Source organism: Camponotus vicinus, unplaced genomic scaffold, assembly GCF_025532165.1.
Source record: "Camponotus vicinus isolate PSW18456_S1 unplaced genomic scaffold, iyCamVici1.0 SCAF_12, whole genome shotgun sequence".
Taxonomy (NCBI): Eukaryota; Metazoa; Arthropoda; class Insecta; order Hymenoptera; family Formicidae; genus Camponotus; species Camponotus vicinus.
Genome location: NW_028141948.1, coordinates 7,638,407 through 7,654,353, shown reverse-complemented (window position 1 = coordinate 7,654,353; position 15,947 = coordinate 7,638,407). Strand labels below are relative to the sequence as shown.

Sequence of the window (15,947 nt, the reverse complement as noted above, 5' to 3'; positions counted from 1 at the left end):
ATATTATCAAAAACAGCTTTCGGTAATTCTCTGATACTAATAAATGAACATGGAGGAAATATTACGTCTCAATGCCAATCCATTTTATGTGATATAATTATATCATACCTTTTGAATTTAAATATCAGGTATATTTATATGTTATTTTGTCTATAATTTTTTATTGTGTTATTCATTTTACAATATTTTATCTTTTATGTATTATTTATGTATGTTTTATGCTCTTTATTACTTTATAATTCAATTACATATCTATATAATTTTCAAAGTAATTTTTATAATAATTATTAATACTTTTGATAATATTATCAAGAAATTTGTTTACATGTTTTTATTACATAATTATTTTCATAATACTTATTGACGCCAACTATTATATACTATATACATTTTTGTGCAATCCATATAGTTAAAATATTTATCTTATATATTTTAAACGTAAATAAATATAATAAATCTGGATTGATAACAATTTTTACATTCTTTGTTAATATATATGTAGGATATTTTGGTGTAAGGATGTAAAATGGAATAGAATACTTTTTAGGGTAAATGACTGTTATTTATTCGTTGGATTACAGGATTAATACGAACAAAGAGATACGCTCGTCTAACGTACGTCTTCGCGCTCTCGCAACGACACAGAGACTACTCGTATCGCGGACCGAAAAATGCTCGGGCGACCTATCTGTTTATACTTAACTCAAGTGCTCGGGTGGTCTATCTGTTTATTTCTAGGAAAATACTCAAGCACTTGGGCAGCCCTACGGATTCACTCTCCTTCACTCGGCCGTCCTGCTCATACATTCGTCCCGAATGTCTCCGTCATCACTGTCTTCACTTTCCGATGAATTAGTGTTGACCCATAGCTTTATATTGTCGGCTGATGTTGACGTTCGTTGGGGACCTTCTCCATCGCCGACTCTCTGTACCACAAATCGTTGATTACGCAGAACTCGAATGATCTCGTAAGGGCCAAGATATTTGTGAGCGACTTTTAATCTCGGACCTTGTTGAGTGCGTTTGATGGCGACTAAATCTCCTTCACGATAACTTGAAGCCTGTCGCCTTTTCTTGTTATAAGTGTGTTTATTCTCACGCTGGATTTTTGCTATATTTTCGCTCGCTTGGGCTCGCAGTTCGTCACGCTTGTCTTGGAATGACTCAACCCATTCCTTTTCGAGCCACTCTTTGATATCTGGAAAATCTTTAAGCCGTGGACGTATTCCCAAAAGAAGTTTGAACGGCGACATGCCGATGCTTCGATGTATAGTTGCGTTTAGACATTGCTGAGCAGCATCCAAATATTTATACCATTCATCAGATTTTGGTGCAGCTAATTTTGTCAATAATGGTATGAGCGTCCGGTTGAGGCGCTCAACTTGTCCGTTAGCTCTGGGAACTCCCGTCGTTATTAAAGAATGCTCTATATTTTCGTCACGACAATACTCTCTAAATTCATTCGACGTGAATGCTGTACCTCTGTCGGAAATAATCCTTCGTGGATTGCAGAAAATTGCAGCTTGTTTTTTAAGGCGTACAATAACTTCAGCTGTGCCTGTAGATCTGGTAGCATACAACCATGTGAATTTTGAAAAAGCGTCAATCACAGCAAATATATATTGATATGACTTCTTAGTAGAGGGTAGAGGTCCTAAGTGGTCGATATGCAACGTATCTAAAGGAACAATTCCTTTCTCGATCGGATTTAACAAGCCTTCTTGTTTTCCATGTTTTCTCTCCGCCAGAATGCATGCAACGCAATTTCGTATAACCTTTTCAACTCGTTGTCGCAAATTCGGGATCCAGTAATCAGTACGCACAAGGGCTTCAGTCTTTCCAGCTGAAAAATGTCCGCGCTCGTGAGCTCGTCGTATGAGCTGTGTTTGCATTCTCTTCGGTACTACAAGTTGGACATCACCGCCGGATTCTCTATAAACTAGATCACCTCGTATTATGTAATCTTTCGTTTTGTTCTGCATTATTAGATCTCGGAGCTTTCTCACGCTGTCGTCCTCCTCTTGAGCCTTTCGCAAACGAGCCGTCAAACCAGCTTCCGACTCATCGATCACAAAGCAGACCGGAAGTGGATTCCGACTGAGTGCGTCGACGTGTATCATTCTTTTTCCTGGCCGATGCTCTATACAATAATTAAACTCCTCCAAAAGTAACGCCCATCGAGCAACACGCACGCAAAGATCTTTCTTATTCATAGTGAGAGCGAACGCGCGACAATCAGTAACAATCGTAAAAGCGATACCTAATAAGTAAACGCGAAACTTCTTCAACGCCTTTATTATCGCTAAAACTTCCAGTTCGTAACTAGCATATTTCGACTCCGCAGGAGTAGTTTTACCGCTAGAGTAATAAACGGGGTGAAAGTTCTGATCTTCACTACTTCGTTGCAGTAAAATCGCACCGTACCCTAGCGCAGAAGCATCCGTGTGCAACTCCGTCTCCGCTCCACTTCGATACAAATATAACACCGGTTTTTCACTCATTATATTTTTAAGCCGCACGAACGCATTTTTCTCAGCCTCTCCAAAATAAAATTTAGTGTTTGCTCGCAGCAGATTCGTCAAGGGTCGCGCAATAGTAGAATACCCAGGGATAAATTTACGAAAGTACCCACTTAACCCAAGAAAACTCTGTACCTGCTTGGCATTCGTAAGATTCGGAAATCGCCGAACCGCTTCTGTTTTACGATCTGAAGGACGGACGCAACCGTTGCTAATTACGTGGCCCAAAAACTCGACTGTAGTTTGCATGAAGCAACATTTTTTCCAATTAATTATAAGACCCGCTTCACTAGCTGTCGCTAAAACTTTTTTAAGATTCTTTATGCCGCTCTCAATGTCGTCAGACGGAACAATTAAGTCATCCATATAAGTTAAAACTATTTTTTCTCGTATAAGATCTCTAAATATCGTGTTAACGAATCGCTGAAATACTGCCGGCGAATTGCAAAGACCGAAAGAAACTCGCAAGAATTCGTAATGACCGTCCGGTACAATAAACGCAGTATATTTTTGACTCGACTTGTCCATCCGCACATGGAAAAATCCATTTTTGAGGTCGAGTGTACTAAAGACACGAGCGTCCTGCAATAAATCTAACTGGTCCTCGATCAACGGCAACGGATATCTATCTTTAACAATTTTCTTATTCACCATCCGATAGTCAACGCATAATCTATAAGAGTCATCTTTTTTTCGAACGAGTACCACTGGACTAGCATAGTCAGAGGTAGATGGCTGAACAATTCCATCCGTAATCCATTGATCAATCTGCGTATTAACTATCTCTTTTTCAGATGCGGATAAACGTCTCGCGGATTGATATACGGGTTCTTCATCTTTAAGTACAAGTTTCATCGTTATGTCCGGCTCACGCGTCTTATTCGGCCTGTAATTACTTACGAGATTTTCTATCGCTAAACGTTGATCGGAATTTTTAACGTGCGAAACGTCTATGAGATCCGCTCGATGCATCTCGTTGTTAGCTACGTCAATCTTTAATACCTCGGGTACGCTATCTTCGCATCCCGCGTTTGCATACGTCGCTTCCGATAACGGACTAATAGTTACTTCTTCGACGCCATTAAGATTAACATTAGTCATGTTTAAAAAGCTCGTTCCTATCAATAGCTTATACCGGAGCAGATTATTTGAAACTACATGTACGCAAATCGGATATGAATGCCCGTCTACAATGATTTCTGTTTGAAACCCTCCTAACGTCACATTATTGCTCGAACCCACGCCGTCGAAATATATTTCGCCTAAACTTAATCGAGGAGATCCAAGCTTAACATGTTCATCCGCGCGAATTAAGGTAACATCGCTTGCTGAATCTATCACCGCCTCAATCTCGCAACCGTTAAGCAGAACATTTTTAAAATATTTACAAGGCGAAACCCCCGTCACCGCGCAACTTTCTTTATTCGCGTTCGTCTTCTCGGAGCATTTCGACGCGATATGCCCACGCTCGCCACATTTAAAGCATTTAGCGCCTCGCTCTTTTGTCGGACAGCTTGCACTTACATGATCGCGCTCGCCGCAATTAAAACAACGTACCACTTTAGTCGAATGCTTTTTGTTTCCTCCACCGTTAACAGTCTCTTTTCGCTCGCCTTTATTTTGATTACCATTTCGTTTGTTCGATGTCGATGATCCTGGTGTGCCTGCTCGGTCTCGAAGAGTTACCTTCTCAAATGCTTCTAGCAATCCATCTGTTGTCGTAAATCGTTGTATACGCGCCTGGTTTTGAAGTGCCTCGTCTGGAATGCCTTCAATCACGTACTCAAGTATCTCGCTGTCGTCGATCGGTACTCGGTTGCCCATAATGATTTTCTCATGGAAATATTCGTGGAAAGTCTCGTCTTTCTTCCACATACGTTCTTCAAATTTTTTCCGAATTACCACCTTGCTCTGTCGACGATGAAACATAGCTCTCAGCTCGTCCAGAAGACGATCAAATGTCATCGCAATGTATTCCGGTTTGGAATGTAGCCACTCGAGTGCTTTTCCTTTAAGCCGCATGCCCACAAGTATTTTCGCAGTATCGTCTTCCAATTTATATGTCGCTTTGAGTAGCTTGACTTGCTTTTCCCAAATCTCATAATCACTAGATTGACCGCTGAAATTACTGAGCAAATCCGCTATTGCCGTAATATTTGCTCGCGGCTGACCGGCCAAAACATTGTTGTTCGCGGCAGCAATGCTATGCGTCGATTGTTGTCGACTTTCGTCTTCTGCAACTGGCTCGGTATATACTCCTCGTCGCATTGCTTCTATTTCAAGACGTGCCAATGCTAACTCACGCTCTAACAACTCTCTCTCTCTTCTATATAAATCGATCTCTCGTTGCTGTGGATTAATCGTTAGCTGCGCATTTGACGTGCCAGCTCCTTGTAAAGAATCCCCGACATCTTCATCATCTTCTCGTCTATCGTCCAACCACACTCCCGATGGATCAGCTTCCATTATGCGCGAGATTAATTCGGTTTTCGTGCCGAAACTGGACAAACCACGCGCTGACAGCAACTCTTTTAAGGCAGCTACCGTGAGTTTATTCAGATCTCTCATCTCTACACTACTCGAACACTTTCTCGTCCTCTATATCTCTCTCTTCCACACAATACAACGCGATATCCCGCGGACTGCGGAACCTTCTTGAAGACGATCGAATGCTCGAATATTCTTGTTCGAAAACTCTCTCGCACACTATTCGAAGATCTCTCGTCCTTTGTCTCTCTCTCTTTCGCACAACTCATAACACTGCTCGCGGAAACTTCTCGAAAATGCCCGATTAAATGTTCAAATATTCCATTGACTCGTTATTATCCCGTTATGCACCGTTATTATCCCGTTATTATCCGTTATCATCCCGGCTGAGCCCCCAAATTGTAGGATATTTTGGTGTAAGGATGTAAAATGGAATAGAATACTTTTTAGGGTAAATGAATGTTATTTATTCGTTGGATTACAGGATTAATACGAACAAAGAGATACGCTCGTCTAACGTACGTCTTCGCGCTCTCGCAACGACACAGAGACTACTCGTATCGCGGACCGAAAAATGCTCGGGCGACCTATCTGTTTATACCTAACTCAAGTGCTCGGGTGGTCTATCTGTTTATTTCTAGGAAAATACTCAAGCACTTGGGCAGCCCTACGGATTCACTCTCCTTCATATATATATATATATATATATATATATATATATATATATATTGTGACCGTTAATTCTTTAAGGGCTAATGATTTTACGTGGCCGGTGTTTTTGGCCCACGGCACACCTTCGGCGCGATCTCCTTACATAACAAAAAAAAACGTTTCTCTCCAAAATCAAATATATGGGCGCCAGGTGCGGTAATCCGCACCGCTCTATAAAATTTACCGTATCGGCAGTACACAAAGAATGCAAAATTCTCAGAAAAATCGCGACGGACGCTCGACTAGCCCCGTCTCGAAATTGGCAGAGGGGGGGAGTCCGTGTTAACAGTTCACAAGGAAGGATCGAGAATACAGGGTGGCTGCAAATAAAACATAATATTATAATAACAAGAATTAATATATTTAACATATGAATAAATTTTAATGACAGACAGATTCGTGTAGATGCAAAGCGGTTTTATAATATTGATTATCCGATTATTAGCCGGCAGCGACGGGCCGGCATTCGAGCGCGATCACCGCGGTATCATATGTCACGCGGCGGAAAAAAAGGAAACAAGAAAAGTCCCGGAATTCCGCGCTAAACGAGACTTGTTAGAGTTTCGGCAGCTACGAATCCCCAGATAACTTTTAATAATGAGCACCGCGGTGTCGACTCCTTTAATGACATCCGTCTTTCGCGAATAGAAATAATTAATTATAATAATGGATCTACCCGCCGCACACGCAGTTAACAGAAGCGATTATAGATGCGAACCGATTATACAGATCTGCTGCTTTAACGAAAGAATTGAGCGACTACTAACTTATCTAACATGAACGGTTGAATCTAGACATGAAAAACTATCAATAACAATAAAGTATCAAATGATTTGAGCCTCGGAAATATGCGAGCCGATGCCGCGACGTATTTGTCGGTTATTGGATATCGCAATCGCCTTTGTGGGTGAGCTCGGTTACAGTACTTTTAACAGACAAAGTTTTACAGCTAACAGTAATAATTGTACAAATAAACATTTACAGTGACTGTCGGCGCGCAACTGGGAGAGAGGGCACTTAATTTTACGAAAGCTCGAACAAAGTCTTTCGGCCGGCCGTCGTACTCTAAGACGCAAATATCGAGAACGCAGAAAAGGAATTTCACAATAAATTTAATGACGGCAGCTATACGGCACCGACATTGTTCGAGCTAATTCTACCTGAATTATTTAACAAAGACGGCCAGATGGGGTCGACGCTTGTCTCACCGGTGACTCCTGGCGGTTCTCCGTGCTCTCGGCATCCACGTGTCGGATCGATGATTTTGGGCCGTCGTTCCCTTCGCCGGTCCGCCGAACAGTGGCGAGCGGAAGGCCCGTCGGAATCACGCCAGCAAATTAATGCGTAACTAGGCCACCTGTGGCGCTTCCGCAACCCTCAGGATCGTCGTGTGGCCCATTTAATCCTGCGGCCTTCAGGGCTGTACATGTGCTTGTCGCACCCCGTTTCCTCTTTTCTTTTCCATAATTCCTCTCGTCGAGGCCCGTCAGGAGGGATACTTTCGGCAGCCACTCGCCGTTATTTAGAATGTTCTTCTTTAGCGCTGTTCCGGCCGAGATGACTCCGACTCGGGGTCTCAGTGTCAGTTTTCGTCCGCTGGTTGGCCTTCCCCTCAATTGTTCCCCGTACCTGCTGGGCATGTGAATGTTTACAGGAGCGGCAGCGGTAGTCTTAAGTGGACTTTATTATTGACGCAATTAAATAATAATACTTAGCTTGGCGTGTTCCTTTTAGTCGGCGCCTCCGCTCGCCCGTTTCCTTGTATCCTGTACTCCTTCCTCAATTTTGAGCCACCGGATGAGATCCCATCAGCGTTTCCCATCGTGCCCGCTCTTAAGCCTAATCTTAACGCTAACAAATAAATTTGTACGCACGGAAGGCGAGTATAATCTCGCCTCCAATAGCCGCTCTCTCCCTAAATTAGGGGAGAACGAGGGCCCAAATTCATTCTCGGTCGGATCTCGCGATCCTTGTGACGGACCGCCAAGTGTCACGTCACAACTCCCCCCTCCTAAGAGAGGACCGAGGAGGTCTCGGCTACCGACCAACGTCGACAGCCGTCAGCCTTCGAATGCTCCTAAATCTCCAAATTCAAAATTAGTCCACTCTCCTCCATAGCCGCGCCTGCAGTCATCCTCATACAGGTTACGAACATGCAACACCACAATGATCATGCGACCACAAAGCCAAAGCAGAGTACAACTGAAACAAAGAGGAGCTCTTATTCTAGGGAAGCGGAACATGGTAGGGTTTAAGATCCTGCACGTGCACCTTACCCACAAAATCGCCACTCAAATGGACGAGCTCACACACAACAGGCGAGAGCATGCGATCAATGCGAAAAGGTCCGTGGAATTTCGGTGATAACTTTGCGGCAATATTCTGTGCCGCTGACGATAAAACATGGTGGCGTTTTAACACTAGATCGCCAATCTGAAAAGCAACATTGCGTCGCTTTAAATCGTAATACGTGGCTTGTTTGCGGTAGGCCTGCTCTAAATTCTCGTCCACCCAGTCGTATAGAGTACGTAATCCTCTCATACGCTCGGACCAATCCGCGGGGTTCCGCGGTTCGATCTCGGCCGTCCCTCGGCAACGATCGCGTAAACTATTGGAGGGAGCTAACTCTCGTCCTAAGTTTAAGAACGCGGGTGATGCTCCGATCGAGGAATGATGAGCCGTATTATAAGCGAAACGAAAGTCTTTCAAGTGCTCATCCCACTCCCGATGGTCTCGATCCAGGAACGCGACAATCATTGTTTTTAAGACCCGATTCACTCGCTCTACGGGATTCGCTTGCGGGTGGTACGGCGGAATAGTGGTGAGTTGGATTCTGTGCTCTTCAGCGAACGTTTGCAATGTTCGGTTCGCGAATTCCGTGCCGTTGTCCGTAAGCAGGAACTTTGGCGTACCCCACCGCGAGACCACTTCCTCTAAAGCTTCACAAATCTTTTTCCCGTTAGCGGCGCGTAGCGGAAAACACTCTACCCACTTTGTAAATAAGTCCTGCACGACCAGGACGTATGCGAATCCGGACTTACTTTTGGGAAACGGTCCCATTATGTCGGCAGCAATGACAGTCCATGGGCCCTCTACGACGCGTCGGCCCATAAGTCCTGTCGGGGGAGCCTGTTCCACTTTCGTACGTTGACACGTGTCGCACCGCCTAACGTATCTCGCGACATCCCGAAACATGTTCGGCCAAAAGTACGCGACCGCGAGTCTTTGGAAGGTCTTTTCCACCCCTAAATGTCCGGACTGCGGCTCGTCATGCGCCTCTCTCAGAGCCTCCCCTCGCCGTTCTTGCGGTAGTACTAATTTCCACCGATCTAAATCCTCGACAATGTCCGACACGATCGCCCTTGGTCGACAGTAATACATTTGACCATCTACAACTCTCCAATCCGTACATCTTTTAGTTCGGTCAGATACCTCCCTGAAACGCCGGCGATACCACTCATCTGCGGTATCGGCAGCTAAATCTGCTTCCGCGGCAACTAATACTTTAACCTCGGTGTCACCTTCATACATTCTCGACAGAGCATCCGGTACGTGATGTAACGCGCCTTTTCTATGCACTATCTCGTAATCGTATTCGAGTAGCTCTAAGGCCCACCTTGCGAGTCGACCCGTAGGATTCTTAAGATTATGCAACCATCGCAGACTACTGTGATCGGTTATTACCGTAAACTTATAACCCTCTAGATATGGTCGAAATTTCTTAATAGCCCATACGACAGCTAAGCACTCCTGTTCTGTGACGGAGTATTTCTTCTCCGGATCGGACAATGCTCTACTCGCGAAAGCTATAATATTTTCTTGTCCCTCGACTGTTTGCGTCAAAACTGCTCCTATCCCGACAGAACTCGCGTCTGTTTGCAAAACGAAGGGAAGATTAAAATCTGGACACGATAAGGTTGGAGCGGCCATCAAATGTGAACGGATCTGTTCAAAAGCACGGGCTTGATCTTCCGCCCATTCCCAACGTTGATTCTTTTTCAGTAATCTTGTTAGCGGTTCACTGAGAGTCGCGAATCGCGGGATAAAACGCCGATACCAGGACGACATACCTAGGAGCCGGCGTAACTGCTTAATGTTCCGCGGGGCCGGATATTCTAAGATCGGTTGTACTTTCTCGGGGTCTACTGTTAGCCCGTCTCTCTGTACAATAAACCCGAGATACCGAACTTGTGAGCGACAAAACTCACATTTCGACGGATTTATAGTAAGACCGGCAGCAAAAATTTTATCCAACACGCGTCCCAACCATTCCAGGTGTTCCTCGAAAGTCGGCGTCACGATCACGATATCGTCTAGGTACGCGAACGCGTGCGGTTCCATTTCCGGCCCTATTAATTTATCCAACAATCGCTGGAATGTCGCGGGTGCTCCGGTAAGTCCATAAGGCATTCGCGTGAAGTGGTACAACCCCTTTCCGGGAACACTAAAGGCAGTAATCTCTCTGCTCTCCTCGGCCAACGGTATTTGAAAGTACGCCTGGCTCAAGTCGAGAGTTGAGATATATTTAGCAGATCTAAGTTTATCTAAAATACCGTTCATATTCGGCAGCGGATACGCATCTTTTTTAGAGATGCCATTCACTTTCCGAAAGTCCAAACAGAATCTATATTTCCCGTTAGATTTCTTTACCATAACGATAGGATTTGACCACTCACTAAAAGAAGGCTCTATAATTCCAGCCTCTAACATTTTATCCACTTCATCGCGAATAGCCTCCTGAACCTTAGGCGAAACCAAATAACATCGCTGTTTAACAGGTCGATGTTGGCCAACGTCAATAACATGCTCTGTAAGAGAAGTGACACCGGGGTTTTCGACAGCTATCGGTACCCTATTCTCCAAAAATGACTCTAGGTGTTCATTCTGCAAGGGTGTCAACTCGGGGAGTCCACAGCATACTCGCGATTCCTCGCTCTCCGACTCAAACGGATATCTCACGGCAGGACTATCTCTAAAATTCCACTCCGATAACTCATAATCCACAACTACGCCAAATTTTTGCAAAAAATCCATGCCGATTAAACACGAGACGGTCAAGTCCGGCAGCAAACAAGCGGAAATGGTACGAATCCGATCCCTTAATCGAAACGATAGATCGACCTCCTCGCGCGCTCTCGCTATCTGCCCATTCGCGGTGCGAATCCGAGTAACTCGTTGCCGAGTAGGCAGATTCAACCTTCGAACAATTTTAATGGCCTCAGCCCCGAGGATCGTACGAGTCGATCCCGAATCGACGAGCGCCCTTAAAGGTTCCTTATTAATGGCAACGATAAGATAATGCAATGGTGGTAGCTCTAAAGAATCGGTGGGATCGACCATGTTCGAAGACAAGACTATCTCGCGCGTGGAGCTCGCGACGCGGGCCTCCCCTTCATTATTCAGAGTCGCAGCGGCCCTCCCTAACGACTCTCGGCCCCGTTTCCCGAACACGAGGGGCACGTTTTCACGGTGACATTCGCCTTGCCGCAACGGTAGCAGTATTGGCGGCGCGATTCCGAGCATTCACGCGCTATATGGCCGGTCTTTTCACAATTCCAACACTTCACCTTCCGGTTGGAAGTCACTGACTTGCTAGAAGTCGGAGCGGAAGTACCGGCGGTCGCGGCAGCAGGAGGCGCAACGGCAACGGTCGCCGGTGCCGTTCGGGTGTCGGTCGCCCCTTTCTGGGCTCGCTTGTCGCTCTTCTTCTTCTTCGTAGGCTGCACGTCAGTTATTCCGGCGGCAGCTACGGCAGTCGGGCCTTTCGCGGCCTTTCGCGGAGGACGATACGCTAAATCAGGAAAAATAGACTGGTCCGGAGTCGGCGGAGGACGATATTGCGCTAAAGCGTCGTAGCTACGTTCAACGCGCGTAGCCGCATATTCCAGCGAGGCGAAATCATAAACATTACAGCGGTGAACCGAAATCTGTAAGCGTGGCAGCATATTACGATGGGCGTAATTTAACTGTTCCTCCAAACTCCACGGAGGACTTAATCTATCGAAAAGGGCGCGAATACAGGTTAAATAATCCGCGATAAGTTCGTGTTCACCCTGCGTACGCCGCATGATCTCGTCTCGTAAGGCAAATTGGAAGTCAGGATTCCCGAATCTTTCACGCCATGCAGTCTCAAAATCTCGCCATGTCCTCCACTGATTACGTTCACCACGGTACCAGTATAGCGCGATGCCCGTTAAAAAGAATGGAATGCATTTAAAAATTTCTTCGTCGCTGACTGTTATCAACGCGCGGCCCTCCTCGATACGCGTTAGAAACGTTTCCGCGTCGCTACCTCTCGCGCCGGAAAATTGCAAATTCCACCGACGCATGATATGATAAACGTCCATGGCGGAAGACGCTGGTCTCGGAGTGGTTCGATTATCCACGGGTGGCGGGGGTAGTTCTATTCGCGGGGGTCGTACACGCAGCCGAGAGCGATCCCCCTCTGCCGCCCCCTCGGCAGCTACGGACCGCTCGTCCCTGTCACTGGGCCTTCTAGGCGCCCCTTCCGGCTGTTCGAACGCTTCCAGATCGACTCCGGTGAGTGTCCGCGGCGTCTCCCATCCCAGTAGTGTGCAGTTCTCATGCTTAATTAATCGAGCTCTTAACGCGGGGGCGGTACCCTCACTGCTCTGACCCCGTCGCTCCAACTCCGCCCTCAGCTGGTCCACCGTCAGCGCGTGAACCCATTCCGTATCGTTCCGATTTTCCACGCTCATCGCGAACACTCGATCTCGAAATAAAATTCAAAATTGGCCGTTATCTCACGGCAACTATACGAGTCGAAAATATATGTGTTTCGATCGACGAAAGCTGTGGTTCCCCGAGGACGCAAATATTTGTGTTATACTGCGAAGGCTTTATTCGAGAGATCCTTGAGAGAAGCTAACAATGGCAATCGTTAAATTCGAAAATAATAGGCGAACGCTCCGAACGGTAACACACAAAAATATAAACACTAACGCGAAGACAAACGACTCTAATGTTCCGAAAACTCCGAGCAAGCAATCCTTACTAGTATAATTTTCCCAAATAATTTCCCTTTTATAAAATCACACCGAAATTCCACAGATAAAAAAAAGATTGGTTTAAAATAAGAATTTTATTATGGCAATTAAATCCTGGAAGAAAGGCACATTAATACACAGAATATACATCAAGATAAATAATCTCAATCGCTAACAAGGCAAACGGTAAAAAGAAAAAAAAATACACAAGAAAAAGAATCCAAAAATAGCACACATCAATATACAAGTTATAAAGCCGAATATTATAGCGGTAGGCAGCAATTAATGCGCCAATAAATGAAAGAAAGGAGAAGGGGTGCGCAAGCATTCCAAATTTAAATACACAATAAGGTCCCCTATATTGACTTTTAATTCGCTACGTTGACTTTTCAACAGCTTACAAAACAAAAAAAACGAAGAACTAATTATAATATCTAAAAAAAATTAAGCAAAAGATTACGAAGGTTCCAAGAAGTTATCAACAATCATTAATAATAACCGAGAGATAATAATAAAAGCTCCAGAAGTGAATAAAATTCTTGAAAAAGTTGAATCCCAATATATAGTATCTCAGAAGTTTTAATATTGAAAACAAAAAATTTAATATTTTCATTAAATTAAAATAAATTACAAAATTTTTTTTTTTCAATCGACAGCTATAATTTTAGATATTTCATTAAATCGATTAAATAGACGATATTACTAATATATGAAAAGTTTCCCGTACGGGAAAAATATTAATCTGTATTATATATGCTTCTGAGACTTTCCGATACTTTCAAAACGGTTGTTTTCAAAATCATATTTGCTTGCGACCCTCAAATACAAGAGAAATACATGTTCAAATATCAGACACAGAGAGATATCACAACATTCAAAATTCAATATATATTACAGTTGACCTTGTTATTCTCGAGTTCCTTCTTCCTCGTGCCAACGAATCTCTAACGGAAAATTTGAAATCATGAGATGCCCTGTTTTTAGTGGGCCCCACGTTGGGCGCCAATTTGTGACCGTTAATTCTTTAAGGGCTAATGATTTTACGTGGCCGGTGTTTTTGGCCCACGGCACACCTTCGGCGCGATCTCCTTACATAACAAAAAAAAACGTTTCTCTCCAAAATCAAATATATGGGCGCCAGGTGCGGTAATCCGCACCGCTCTATAAAATTTACCGTATCGGCAGTACACAAAGAAAGCAAAATTCTCAGAAAAATCGCGACGGACGCTCGACTAGCCCCGTCTCGAAATTGGCAGAGGGGGGGAGTCCGTGTTAACAGTTCACAAGGAAGGATCGAGAATACAGGGTGGCTGCAAATAAAACATAATATTATAATAACAAGAATTAATATATTTAACATATGAATAAATTTTAATGACAGACAGATTCGTGTAGATGCAAAGCGGTTTTATAATATTGATTATCCGATTATTAGCCGGCAGCGACGGGCCGGCATTCGAGCGCGATCACCGCGGTATCATATGTCACGCGGCGGAAAAAAAAGCATACAAGAAAAGTCCCGGAATTCCGCGCTAAACGAGACTTGTTAGAGTTTCGGCAGCTACGAATCCCCAGATAACTTTTAATAATGAGCACCGCGGTGTCGACTCCTTTAATGACATCCGTCTTTCGCGAATAGAAATAATTAATTATAATAATGGATCTACCCGCCGCACACGCAGTTAACAGAAGCGATTATAGATGCGAACCGATTATACAGATCTGCTGCTTTAACGAAAGAATTGAGCGACTACTAACTTATCTAACATGAACGGTTGAATCTAGACATGAAAAACTATCAATAACAATAAAGTATCAAATGATTTGAGCCTCGGAAATATGCGAGCCGATGCCGCGACGTATTTGTCGGTTATTGGATATCGCAATCGCCTTTGTGGGTGAGCTCGGTTACAGTACTTTTAACAGACAAAGTTTTACAGCTAACAGTAATAATTGTACAAATAAACATTTACAGTGACTGTCGGCGCGCAACTGGGAGAGAGGGCACTTAATTTTACGAAAGCTCGAACAAAGTCTTTCGGCCGGCCGTCGTACTCTAAGACGCAAATATCGAGAACGCAGAAAAGGAATTTCACAATAAATTTAATGACGGCAGCTATACGGCACCGACATTGTTCGAGCTAATTCTACCTGAATTATTTAACAAAGACGGCCAGATGGGGTCGACGCTTGTCTCACCGGTGACTCCTGGCGGTTCTCCGTGCTCTCGGCATCCACGTGTCGGATCGATGATTTTGGGCCGTCGTTCCCTTCGCCGGTCCGCCGAACAGTGGCGAGCGGAAGGCCCGTCGGAATCACGCCAGCAAATTAATGCGTAACTAGGCCACCTGTGGCGCTTCCGCAACCCTCAGGATCGTCGTGTGGCCCATTTAATCCTGCGGCCTTCAGGGCTGTACATGTGCTTGTCGCACCCCGTTTCCTCTTTTCTTTTCCATAATTCCTCTCGTCGAGGCCCGTCAGGAGGGATACTTTCGGCAGCCACTCGCCGTTATTTAGAATGTTCTTCTTTAGCGCTGTTCCGGCCGAGATGACTCCGACTCGGGGTCTCAGTGTCAGTTTTCGTCCGCTGGTTGGCCTTCCCCTCAATTGTTCCCCGTACCTGCTGGGCATGTGAATGTTTACAGGAGCGGCAGCGGTAGTCTTAAGTGGACTTTATTATTGACGCAATTAAATAATAATACCTAGCTTGGCGTGTTCCTTTTAGTCGGCGCCTCCGCTCGCCCGTTTCCTTGTATCCTGTACTCCTTCCTCAATTTTGAGCCACCGGATGAGATCCCGTCAGCGTTTCCCATCGTGCCCGCTCTTAAGCCTAATCTTAACGCTAACAAATAAATTTGTACGCACGGAAGGCGAGTATAATCTCGCCTCCAATAGCCGCTCTCTCCCTAAATTAGGGGAGAACGAGGGCCCAAATTCATTCTCGGTCGGATCTCGCGATCCTTGTGACGGACCGCCAAGTGTCACGTCACAATATATATATAAATTTTATAAAAATTATTTTTCATTTTAATATATTATTATATATTATTATATATTACATATATATTTACATATATTACATACATATTACGTGTATATATATATATATATATATATATATATATATATATACGTATTATGTATGTAATATATAATAATATAATAATATATTAAAATGAACAAATAATTTTCATAAAATTGATTAACTAATACAAATATAAAT

The 15,947-nt window shown here is 44.3% G+C and overlaps 1 protein-coding gene across 1 annotated transcript in view; it reads left to right on the top strand.

Moving 5' to 3' along the window:
- LOC145963070 (uncharacterized) overlaps positions 1–15,947 on the top strand; it is a 250,716-nt gene that overhangs the window by 18,245 nt on the left and 216,524 nt on the right. The window lies entirely within an intron of this gene.